The sequence below is a fragment of the Poecilia reticulata genome, chromosome 3, assembly GCF_904066995.2.
Source record: "Poecilia reticulata chromosome 3, P_reticulata-male-v2, whole genome shotgun sequence".
NCBI classification, from domain to species: domain Eukaryota; kingdom Metazoa; phylum Chordata; class Actinopteri; order Cyprinodontiformes; family Poeciliidae; genus Poecilia; species Poecilia reticulata.
This window is the reverse complement of record NC_088832.1, coordinates 8807395-8817535: the sequence shown is the minus strand read 5'-3', so window position 1 is coordinate 8817535 and position 10141 is coordinate 8807395.

Here is a 10141-nt window from a genome sequence, read left to right as displayed (position 1 = left end):
ATTCGCTTGGCAGATACTAGACTTCTGGACTAGACTATACAGTAAACATGTTCAGGAAAAATATCCGCACTTGATATAATATGAAAGCATGTTGAATTTTAAATATGAAACTAGTATTGCGGACCACTCCAGCAGATCCTTTCCATATGTCTATGTTTTGCTTTGAGCAATGAAATGCTACGACCAATTTTTGATAAGCCAAGGATCTGAAAGTGGAGCTGTAGACACATTCAGACTTAACGTTTCCTTTAACAATGAGCCACACTGACTTTAGTCTATGTAAAAGCAGCAGACGTTGTGCTGCCGCAAACTCGCAACCTAATTGTGGAAACGGATCAAGTGAAGTGAAGCAAGACTGATTACATCTTCTGGCATTCTCAAGCACAGGACGCCATTGTGTAGACAAAAGAACATGAGGACCAGAAGTGAAAAAGCACAAGGAGACACCGACTTCTTGAGTGCCTGCCATTCTGAAATTAAGTTGTTTTATTTTTTTTTTTCCATTGTGAAAGTAATTTGGTTTAATCTCCAGCTGTTACATGTGAAGAACGACTGGTCAGCCTTTACAACTTTACTCAGCTGAATGATGGAACGGGTCAGAGCAGGGAAACGATGGTGAATACACGCCTGTTATAGCAATTCTGATTTTAAATTGTTTACATTTTTTCAGTCCTGCTCTATGAAAGTATTAGCAACGGTGTGTGATGCTGATCATCTAGTCAGTGTTCGGCGATCGACGCCAAGTGAAAAAAGAAACCCATGGAGCATTTGTACTTTTAAGACAACAATGCTGTATTAGCTAGTTAGCATGTTTACTCTTTTTTAGAGCAACTTTTAAATCTGAAGTTACTATCAGACGTTACTGATAGTACTTTAGGGATCCACTTGATTTTTCTACAAACCCGCTACAGTATGACACCTTGATGCTTCAGGGTTTCCCCCAGAGTTTTATAAGCCTGGCGGGCCACCAGGCTTTGTTTGCCCTCCCATCAGGCTAAACATAGTTTGTTTTAAATTTTAAATGGAGGTTTTTTTATGCACCAGTAACAGTAAAGACAGATTAAGCAAGGTTTACAGGTAGCACATTGAACTGGGTGCACCAATCGTTCTGTCCTTGTACATGCCCATTGGCCTCACTTTGTTATTCCCAATTTATGATACCTGCTTGGGCACATCCACATATTTAGAACTTTTAACATTTTTCCAACACAAAAACATATCTACCACTTACCTTAGCAGGTTTTCTGGGGGAAATGTTGTGCTTTATTTATTTATTTCATAATCTTGTTCAATTTCAGTATTTAAATTCATAAACGAAACTCGCCAACAGAATATCAAGCCATTAAAGCAGTGAAGGCAAGTAAATGACAACAGCAGAGAATTTATTTCCTTACACTGGACTTCAAGAAACAGCTTTTACAACACCAGCAGATGAATCAACCTCTCAAATGATCACAGATTGGGAAACCTTCACGCTGCTTCCTCAGGCGGCTTCTAGTTTGTGCCTCTCTATAGACACTTAGACCTCGATTTCTAAATCAAGTTCACAATTTACTTTCATCTGAAAAAAATAAATAAATTTTCACAACAGTCCAGTACTGCTCACCTCAGCTCAGGTAAGACTCTTCAGGAGTTTGTTAGCAAAGTGAATGTGACAGTTTACACCTCATTTCCTGGAGACATCTGTGTGCGCTGGCTCTGGAAGCGCCGAGCCCAGCTGCAGTCCACGTCTTGTCAATCTCCCCACAAACGTTTGAAGGGGCTGCGTTTCGCAATCCTCTCAAGGCCACAATGATTCTTTTTTTTTTATCCCGAAAAACTGACTGTCTGTCACACTTCTTTCCCTCAACTCAACTTTCCATCTATGGAAACCCCGTTTCTGTGGAGGATGTCAGCAGCCGTCCACTAAACAGCTTTTAAATCAGTTGTCCTTCCTGTGAAAGTGTGGACTCTAACATAACCAAACCATTTTAACTTAAATACTAATCTGCTTTTAAGAAAGGAATTTGGAGTTTATTTGCATTTTCCCTACTAACTTCAAAATGTGACTTTATGAAGTTACACCTCCATTTGCCAAAATCGTACTTTAATCCAAAACGTAGTTTCTTTTTTTTTATTATTATTTCTTTCCAAAGATTTCATATCGCATAATGATTCACAATTTATCTTCCCTTGATGACAGACTTTGGTATCATGTTGACTAAGTCTCTCTATCCCAGCCCCTCTTTAGCCGCAGCTAGCTTGCGTGTTATTCGGTTCATGCTGGGTCACATCAGGAGTGGAGTGCTAGAATTTTAAATAAAATTACTGCTTGTGTTTTATCAGACTTTATTGTGGTTGTTCTAGCGAACTTTGCCTGCACAATCTGCATATAACATGTCCAGTGGCATAATGACGCTATCGCTGAATAAATCTTTATTTAATAACTAAGACCGGTTTTGAGGCGGTTTGTCTATTATTCAGGAAAGCTTTTATGAAACAATTTTTGCAGCATTTAAAATGCGTTTATAAAACGAAGTGACATTTTTTAATAAACATTAGTTTTCGCATAAGTTTGCCTTGTTTGAACTTCTTTTTCCTCATTTCAGAAGCTTGACTCAAACAGTAAAATATGGTTTAAATGCGTGATTATAGAGAACCATTCCTCACTGCAGCGGGTTTATGCAGGGATGAAATTAGTGGAAATAGATAATGTGTGTTGATATTGGCCAAAAAAAACCCCAAAAAAACAACCACCTCCATTCTCAATGTGTGATGTCAGCAGAGACCACTGTTTGGAAATTCTGTTGCAACAATATCAAATCTGCAAGTCATTCATCTTGTGACTCCATCTCTGCTCTGCAAACTAATTAAATGCACAAAGATGTGGAGAAATCTTGATTTCTGTAGGGAGTAACACATTCCTGCACGGGACAGGTAAGAGTGAGAGGGATTTGTACGTGAAAAATAGAGGCAGATGAGAAAACGCTAGCAGACAGAGAACAGCCAAAGATGTTTTAATAGAGTGCAAAAAAAAAAAAAAGAGAAGGATTTACATGAAGCTGCAGTTGCCGGCTCATTTGTTTTGATAATGGAAAACCGTGAACACAGAGCTGACTCTGCCACATTTATCAGAGTTAACAAATATTTCACTTCTCATGTTAAATCACCAAAATGAATCAAGTGGGCATTAGACGGAGCTTTGCAAAAGTATTCATACGCCTCCATGTTTCTCCACATTTTTTACCATTACGGCAGACTTCAGTTTGCTTCATTTGGGTTTTACACAAAGTGGTGACTGATGGGGATAAAAACGGAAAACGATTCACGGCTTTCAAAACCTCTTCTATGAATACAAATCTCTGTGTTGGTGTATTTGTGCTCAGCCGTCCTCACTCAGTACTACTCTAGTTGTAGTTTGAAGATGTCTTCACCAGCTTTGGACATCTGGAGGTTGACATTTTTGCTCATTCTTCTCGGGGAAAATACTTGCAGCTCAATCAGATTGCATGGAGAGTGTGAACAGTAATTTCTACATCAGTTTTAGCCTCAGATTCTCTGTTGAGGGTCATTTTAACACAGTGATGAGCTTTGCTTTAAAATCGTTCTGTTACACCACTGGCTGCACATTTCATGTCCCTCTGTTAACATGAGCAACTCAGTTCCATGTCTTGTGCTTTTTTATTCATGTGATGCGAATAAAAAAATTTTCCATTGCAGTTTTGCAAGAAAAAACAATTTTGATATGGCCACAAAAATGAAACTCTCACCCTACACTTAAAATTAACATTGCTAATTTATGGTAAAATAGATTTTTACCGTATTTATATGGTCAAATTAACATGTGTTCTGTTAATTTACCATTAATGAGACTTTTTTTTAAATGGTGTAACGCCAAAACCTTTTTATCAAAAAACAGGAAATCTTTCTAAAATTACCGTGTTTCCTGTAAGCAAACTTATTTTCAAAATGTCAAATATTGCAATTATTTGGTCAATGGAAGCACAGTTAAAAACTTGATGCAATCTGCAGGGTTTCCTTAAAGAGGAACATCTTTAATTTAAATAATGAACTGAACTTCATGCGGTGTTTGGTGAATAGTATCAAGAGGAATGTGTCACTGCATTGAAACGACTTTTCTTTTCACTTCCAAAAAATACAGTATGTATTTTTTCACATGAAATTGTGATAATGTAAATTAAGTTTGTGGTTACAACGTGCTAAAATGTGAAAATTGAAAGTGTGTAAGAAAAAAAAAGACTGTTCATGTCAAATATATGAGGTTTATTTGAATGCACCAGATGACCTGAGCAGTTTAAGCCGTCGCTGAGTCATGGGTCTCCACTTTGGAGTCTGCTGCTGCAAAAACAAACAAACAAAACAAAAAACGGAAGCATCCTTCTTACGTCTTAGTTCCCTCACTTTTCCAAGTCATTCATTTTATGGAGCATGCAAATGTACAACTTTTCCAAAAATCCCTGGGAGTCTTCCTGGTCTCGACAACGGGGCAATAAATTCTCATTAAGGCTTTTCCTTTCCCTGAAAGGCAGAAATTGAAGTTGCTGTATTTGTGTTTATAGTCTGAGGCAATTGGAACAAATGAGGACAACTTGTATAGGTAAGATAGGCTTCCAGTTAATCGGGTCGCCTCTAATTCCCCCCACCCCCTCACCACTCCATTTACTACCCCTCCATCCCTCCTCCTGCCACCCTGTCACCCCCTCAGCTCCGTGGGGAGTGTCGATGATCAAGCCAGCCACGGGGGAGCGACGGCCCCTGCTCCGCTGCGCTCAGACTCTCCCTGATGACAGGCCCATATTTCACCAGACTCATTCTCCTGCGTCAACGTCATCGTTTCCTGCACTGTCGGGGGGGCGAAGGAGGTGTGGGGGAAGGACGACTCCCATCGTCAGATCAGTGACTCCACAGCCTGGTGGAAGCAGCTCTGACAAACATGCCCCTCGTTCCAGACAGCTTGGTGACTCCCCTTCTTGGTGACGGGCTTTTATTCCTCTCATCCTTCACATATACATACTAAGATTATTAAAATTACTGACGCACGACATATAAATGTTTTATCTGTGATGTGTGACAGTATTATCTGCCCATTCAAGGGGAAGCATCGTTCTTACAGTTCCTTCCCCTTGAATGTGCAGAATGATATAGCAACCATAATAATGGCAGCTTCTGTATAATAATAGAAAATGGAGTGGAAGGAAAAAGTGTGGTACAAACTTTGGTAGCCTTAAGAGGATTGTACAGGAAAATGTTTTCAATGGATTCACAAGACATGGTCTGCAGTTGGAGTCAGTGTTCTAGGATACATAAGTAACCAGGACACCGGCTACAGGACCATTAGAACCAGGATCATTAGCATATATATTTTTCTTACATGTTTGTCGAAACTGCCACTATGTTGTGACATGATGTTATGAGATAATCTGTGAAAGAATCGAGCTCCTCTGCCTTTTTCCCGTGGTCCCAGCACTATCTAGAAACAACCAATTAGAGCCAGGAGGCGGGATTTAGAGCTGTCAATCACCCCTCTGTGTGGCACTGCTCATACCAGCTGTTGCGATCCAGCTGGCGCAGCCAGCTGTCATGAACGCTCAGGTTAGTCAGGATGCCCATCTGTGATGGTGGAAAAACGGATTTCCTGCAACAAAAAGTTGTATTTGCATCATTAGCACATTTAGTAGCAAATGCTTGAGGTTGATTGACAGCGCGAACTTTGATAATGTCTTAATTTCTTAAGAAATTATCTTAAAAAGCAGCAACTTCTATGCTAATTTAATGTTAAGTTAACTCTAATTAGCTACAGCGGTTGCAAGACATCGTATTACTGATCGTCTTTTAATCTTGACCCATCTGACTCGGTATGAAAGCCGATCTCCGCCCTGTGATGTTCAAAACATTTCATTCATCAACAGCTCCGACCACAAAGCCCCGTCCTCAGAACCCTTTTATCTCTCTGGTTTCATTGTAGCCAGCTATCTTTCCTCCCTCCTCATATTACATTTTGTGATTTTACAAGCTAAAGCTAATTTACTGGTGTTTGGCGGGAAGAATATGTAAATTCAAAATACTATAAAATGCTTTGAACTCCACTATACATTTTGTGGAACATTGTGCTTATGTTTCACAGACATACCGTGTGCATTGGAAGAGGAGCACAGACAAAAAAAAGAAAAGTTTTAATTCAGTTCCTAATATACCTGCTGGACGAAAATCAAACACACACACACAACTAAAAGGTTTTGTAGAAAACTGATGACCTACCGTATTGATACAAAGCACAGCTCATGAATCATGATAATTAGCATGCCACTAGTGTTCCTTTGTGAAAATTCCTCCTGGGGCATATCTTTTCCAAACAGCATGTCAGTCACTCCCATTGGATTATAGGCATTCCATTCAGTCCAGCCATGCATCCAAAACAATCATCTTGGATGACTAATTTACACCTAATTAGACGATAATTGGAAATGTTGAAAATGGGAATCGTTTGGAGCCAGAGGCGCTTATTAAACCAGGCTGGTGGCCTTACGGGCGTTTTCCACCAAATTGGTTCCAGTTCCTAACCGGGATCGGTGCCGCAGATCAGTGTATGAGAACCAGCTTGGTTTTTTCCAGAAGATTGTAAAGCGAAACAGCACAAACAACACAAAACCAGCTTCTACTTCGCTTGGAGATGTCAAAGGCGGTGTTCGTCTACAGAATGGAGTATTGTCAAGTGTGGCTAATGAGCTCAAAGGATAACTACTTGTGTTTTGGGGTTTTTCAGAGTTCCTCTTTCTATTTCCTTTGTATTCTGTGCAGCTGCATCAAAGCCAACAAGACTTATATGATAACGCCGCATGCTTTCGAGATATTTGATCAACAAAAAAAGCATTGAAAAAGCTCGAACAGTGGTAGGTGGAGCTGAAATGGACAGAAATGATTTTTAATGAGCAATTAGCTACATACACTGGCAGTACCAGCAAACCTGACAGACTGATGACGGATCCAGTCAAACAGTTGGTTGCATTATGTCTCCAAGTGAAATATTATTCAAGACGAGTTAGTAATTACCATGCAAAGAGCAAGGTGAGAATTTAGAAATGTCTTCAATAACTTCTGTAGTGGAACTCGTCATATAGCTAGTTGAGCTAATGTCTACTAGCTATATGACTAGTTGACATTAGCTATATGTCCATGTTTGACAGGTGGCAAACATGGAAACCAAACTCATTTGGAGATGTCTACCAGTTAGACTTCTGAAGAAAGTGTCATGGTTTGCTTTAGTCTTTGAATACATGCTGGCATCCATCATGATTGTGCTTAGAGTTATATTCTGGTTCAAAGATAAATTGCTGAACCCCTTGAAACTGGAACACTCTATTTTTACTTTGCTTGTTTCAGATGAACTCATGTTGAAATGAGGCAGGTTATCCAGCAAAGTGTTAAATGAAGGCAATAGTAATGGTAAGTATTTAAGTATTTTCACAGTATTCTCTTCTTTTAACATGTTTTTTTTTATTTTTTTTATCCTGCATTTAAAATTAGCAGCATGTAAAAACTAGGTTAAAAGCAGCATTCATTCAAAATAGCAGCAAATAGACACCTAGATTAACATAATGACATTAAGAAGGATCTTAAGAAGATTACGTTTTATGGCTAACTAGTTCAGAGTGAAGTTCTTTCTTTTTTTTTTAACCTTTCTTATCTTTAAGACAAATATCAAAAATAAAATTTGGGGTTCTCAACATTGCTCTCGCATCATTTTGACATCTTTCTTGCATCATTTTGCTTTTTAAATGTTTCTCCAGAGTCTGGCAGCCGGCTGCATGTGCCGCTTTTCAAACTGCTATCTGTCTGAGCACCTCAGGCCAGCCGGTCCTGACTCTGCTTCATTTTTGTCTGGGCTCAACAGAGGAAACAGTTATGGAGTTACGTTTGGTGCTGTGACCTTAAATCTGTGAAGGATTTGCTCAAATACACAGAGTCGCGCCTATGGGGCTGCGTGGCTTCGTGTGTGTGTGTGTCCTCCTTTATTAAAGTGTTTCAGTGTGTCAACGTGACTGGGTGTGTACGTATTTAACAGCTTGAAAGAGCACATTATTTCTCTCTCTCTCGACAAGTCAAACAGAAAAAGCCACTGTGCTCTGTCGGCTTTAGGTCATAACACGGCCTTCCGGTGCGCCTTGCTTTATTCTTTCCCACAATCCCGCTCTGCTGCACCGCTGCTGATGTGACTGATCACAAGGAAGACCTGCAGGTTTGCTCAAACGTTGTTTATGTGCTTTGTTCTGACCATAAATAGCCGTGTTTTCATCTATCCTTTTAAGTACAAAGACCAGGTTTAAATTCAACCATAACTTCTAAAAATCTGTCACAGAAACTAAAACAGTCATTGGAAAGCAGGGGGAAGTTCGCCAGGACGATAAAGCAGAGCTAATTTTGTTTACTCTACAGGTAAACACTATAGCACATGAAATACGTACTGGCGCTTTGTTCACTTTCTGACCTTTATGTTAAAAGAAAGGCACAAGGTATTCCCATGTGTCACACTGAATCTGAAGATATCAAAACAGAATGTTTTCCTTTTTTGCCACATTTAGAAAACTTCAGTTTGGGTTTGAGCTGTTCATTTTCTACCGGATTTTTGTTTTAGTTCCTGTTTGTCTTTGTGAGATCATGGTTGCCGTGTTTTTGTTTGATCCATCTTTTCTTTTTCATAGTTTCCCTGTCAAGCCTGGTTAATCTCCCAGCTGTTGCCCATCAGTTATCACACACCTGGTTCCAATTCCCGCAATCAGTGTTTTCAGCGTCTGAGACTTAAGATGACTCGTGTGCAGTTAGTGCTTCCAGCACATCCACGGACATTTCCCATTTGGTTGTGTTACAACCAGAGAGACAAATGTATTTTTACATAGCGGACTATCACAAATGAGTAATAATGAAAGGTGGCCGCTGTCCCTGTTTCCACAGATCTAAATGTTGATTTTTATGTATTATTTACAGCTTATCTTCATGGCTAAGATGTCACATCACATATTGTTAAACAAACTGGACACATTAAAGGAAACATATTTTTGAAAGCTTCTGACTGAAGACGTTCTGATGACGTCTTCAGTCATCAGACATTATTAATCTCTAGCATACTGTCGCCAACATGTTAGATTAATAATGTTTTTTCTGTTTTCTGGTGCGTTCTTTTTTTTAATTGTAGCTTTTTTGCCAGATCTAAGATTGACTTATATACATCGTTCACTTATTATAGAACCCCCTCTCACTGCAATCACAGCTATGAATATTTTGAGGTATGCTCAACAAAAAAAGCCATCCTATCATACATATTAGATTGTCTTTCAAAGTGGAAAATGGCCTGGTATCTTTGACTTTTTAAGTATTTTTAAAAAATATACTGTAGCTGAAATGCTGTGGACACATCATGAGGTTTGGGTCATCATAACTTCATTTTTTCACCATTTTTCAGTTTACACCTGTCGTTGCTTTTCCTGTCTGTTTATTGGTGTGGAGATGCCGGAGAGGCAGAATTTGACAGACGATTCTGCGCCACGAGTTATACGTCTGTTCCGTTTCGTGACATCCTCTGTTTGTTCTGTGTTTAAGCTAATAAAGCTGTCTGCTAACAGCTCTACCCTGGCTGCAGCTGCAATGCAAAGATGATGTGTGTTTTCACTCCACCTCATTAGAATGGCGTAACTTCGAATTTCACATGCATACATCCCTGTAATTACTTAAAAATGGAATAGATTGTTTGAAAACTGACAGCAATGTGTGACACACATGTAGTACACCCTTGTAATCAAGGGTAAGTGTGTGAAAACACATAAACAGCTAGGATCTGTACCGCTTAGCTGGAAGAGACGTGCAGCAGGTTCGGTTTATAACAAAATGAACTCTGCTGGCGAGTCTTTTGAGAGAATGGAAGGAGAACTCTGAAGAGCTGATGAATGGGGGAAATGAGGGAAAGAGGAGGACAGATGGAGCATAGTTATTGAATTAGAGAATAAGGAAAGTCTGTGGGGGTGAAGTTAGGACAGCTTTGAAGAGGATAAAGTGTAGAAAGGCAGCTGGTCCAGATGACATACCTGCAGAGGAATGGCAATGTCTGGGAGAGATGGCAGTAGAGCTTTCGACCAGCTTGTTCAACAGA